General features: G+C 33.7%; 1 non-coding gene across 1 annotated transcript; it reads right to left on the bottom strand.

Annotated features, from left to right (window-relative positions):
- Positions 1 to 1,228: 1,228 nt before the first annotated feature.
- LOC111757893 (U1 spliceosomal RNA) lies at positions 1,229 to 1,392 on the bottom strand. The gene has a single exon (XR_002792147.1). It is a non-coding gene; the product is annotated as a U1 spliceosomal RNA (small nuclear RNA).
- Positions 1,393 to 3,325: the final 1,933 nt, after the last annotated feature.

Raw genomic sequence — 3,325 nt, 5'->3', positions numbered from 1 at the left:
ACCTTATTCTTTGGCGTTCTATTATCACCATGAGAAAATCTTCCCCTGGTTGGATGCTTCCCTGATTCTGAGTCCTATAAATGACCTATAAGGGCAAGGGCTTTGCCAAGCCAGTCTACCCTGCACGAACTGCTGCAGCTGACCTTGCATAGGGAATAAATGCATGACAAATGCTACTGAGATATTTTGTTTGCTCATTATCATATAGGATAATTGCAGTAATAATGAATAGAGACAATTTGGTTATTGGTTTAACGTAAATTAATGAGGCATATAGTTAGAAAAATTCATTCACTTAATGAATATACATGTATATATATATTTATATTTGTGTATATGTGTATGTACATGTGTCTGCTATGTATCGATAGATACACATTTACATATATATATATATTTTTTTTTTTCCAGTACAATGAGGATTAAACCCAGGTCCCCATGCACAGTAGGCAAATGAACTATCACTGAGATACCTAACCAGCAACTTTTTAAATTTTACTTCAAGGCAGCATTTCAAAGGGTTGCCCATGGTACTTTTAAACTCGTGATCATTATGCCTCAGCATCCTGAATAGCTGAGATTACAGGTGTATAACATTTTATCCAGCTTGATATAAGGAGCATTAACCTTGATATTCAAAAGGTTATTTTCTAGAGGTTTGGGAACCAAAAGAAGCAAGGTTTCTGTCATTAAGGAGACTGACTTCTAGCAGCAATGTGTATGTTTAAATAACAAAATATTATATTCAAAGCATGGATTCATATCATAGTCATCAAAGTAATACATAACATGACTATTACTAGTAACCTATAGTTATATGTTGGTAATTAATGTCAGTAATTCTATTACCTATTGATTTATCAGGACATGGCAAAATGAGAATTTTTACTAAGAAACATGCTCAAAAATGCACGAGATATGGAGAAAAGTGCAACATAAGGCAAAACATATGTACAGAACTTGGCAAATGTTTCTTTAGAGGTTTTTGAAGTTTGAGAGGCTTAAAGAGGGTGTAACATTGTCTTGATGATATCACATAATGTGATGCTGACTTTGGTGTTAACTGGACTGGCCCATGGGGGTGACGAGATATTATAATAAATACTCTGTATCACTGTGAGAGTATTTTTAAGATTAATCCTGTGTCTAGACAGAGCAAAGCAGACTGCACTCATCAATGATTTAGGACCTGATCCACTTGATTTCTTTCTTTTTTTCTTTTTTAATCATGGGAGAGCATGAGCCAGTCCTCACTACCACAAATTATGCAATCGAATTTCTCACATTTGGGGAAATCCCAGGAATCAGCACATGTGGAGTGCAATGGATAAGCCTCACCCTGGGAAAACCACCTTCATGATCGTGGTATCTCCTCCCCTGCCAGGTAAGTATGATCCACTTGCTTGAAGGGCTGAATAGAACACAAATAAAAAAAGGAAGAACTGGTTCTATCTAATTATTTTTGAGCTGCAACATTTTCTTACCCTATCTAGAGGAACAAACTGGAACTGGATCTTACACTGTTGGCTCCTGCCTTGGTCCTCAGATCTTCATCGTTGACAAGAACCATATCATTTTCTCTCTTCACATCCAGATTGCTGATTGTAGATCATGTGATCACTCAGCACTACATGATCTGGTTTCTTATGATGTACATATATGTATAGATTCTGTTTCTATGGAGAGGTGGGTCTAGTAACCATAGAAACTGTTCATTTCCTTTACCATCTGTCCAACCAAATTTGAACATTGCATATTTGTGAACATATATTCCAAAATGTAACAAAAATAACAGCGGAAACAACAAAACAATCACAAAGTATGCCCCAACTTTATGACATCTTAATTTGCTATTTTCAATTTTATGGGACACAATATAAGCAAATAATAATCTATTTCTGCAATGATGGATAATATTTTTTTAAAAATGCACCAGAATATTTTTGAATATTGGAAAGGAAAATAAGAGAAGTACTTGTTCTTTATTTTACATAAGAAATTTTCCCAAGGCAAGGAAACTCAACATGGCCAAAGTCATGGACAATGTCAAAAATGAGATAATAATAATAAGAAATTATCACTTATTGATTACATTAAGATTTGGTAGTTAACGAGCAACATACTTTCTTGATTATCCTTCTTTTCCAAATGAGGAAAGAGTTTATAAAATTAAGCAACATGCTATGGAGACCATAGATAGATGGTTAAATCAGTTTTAAAATTCAAGGCGTTTGAAGGAGAATGGAGATACATGAGGGGAAGAGATAGGAAAAAATTGTTCTATGTACATATACCAACTCCCCATGTGGAATGTGATTATTACATAATACAAACATGTACTAATAAAAAATTAATTGAATCAAAGAAATCAGATCTTCTGAGAATTTCTTAATTACTATAATATTTTTATTAGTACATGTTTATAGCACATAATTATTTTGTTCCTTGGGGGAAAGGGTACCTGCACATAATACATCTTAATTCTTTTCTCTTTCCCTTTCCCCTCCCTGCCTCCCTCTCCGTCTATCTGTTGATACCTTTCGTATTTTATTTTTTACCTGTTGGGCATGTTTGCAGTACACAATGTTTACAATCCTTGTGTGGAGCTGGAACATACTTCATACATCTGTGCTCCTTTTCCCTTCTCCTTTCTCTCCTCTCTCTCCCTTGAGGATTTTTTAAAAATATAAGATATTTGTCTCTAGAGCACAACTTACCAAAATTAATATACTTAAACTCGCTTGGTTGTTTTGTTAAAAATCCTGAAGCCTACCTTAGAGTTCTTATGTTTGAAATAGAGTAATCATCCAGCAAAAGCACTTTAACAGTTAATGTCTTTTACATAATTCCAATATGTAGCCCCGGTTGCAACCCATAATTAGTATTTGTTTGACTAGGTCACATATTTACTTCCATACCATTTAGGAAAAAGAAAACATTGAAAAGCAGGTCAAATCTCAACTTACAAAGTATACACTCTCTTTCTCCTTAATACCAGATTTAGATTTTAGCAAGCAAAATACACTGGAAAAAAAGGAACAAGTTCTTCAAAGGAGGATTTAATGAAAAATATCTGAGATGCATTTAAGATACAAAGGGAGAAATTATTTAATGTAGAAGTCAAGAAATCAACTTCTTTTACCATAGCAACAAAAGACATAAAAATTGAATACTCAGCAATAGATGTAACCAAATAGGTAAAATAATTCTTTAATGAAACTTGTAAAACATTGATGAAAGACATTGAAAATGACAGAAAGCAAAAACACAACTCTTACTCATGGGTTAGAAAAATCAATAATATGAAAATGTTCATACCACCCAG

Source organism: Cavia porcellus, unplaced genomic scaffold (assembly GCF_034190915.1).
Source record: "Cavia porcellus strain 051 isolate PalLab524CR breed Dunkin Hartley unplaced genomic scaffold, mCavPor4.1 scaffold_13, whole genome shotgun sequence".
Lineage (NCBI taxonomy): Eukaryota > Metazoa > Chordata > Mammalia > Rodentia > Caviidae > Cavia > Cavia porcellus.
This window is presented reverse-complemented; position numbering and strand designations above follow the sequence as displayed.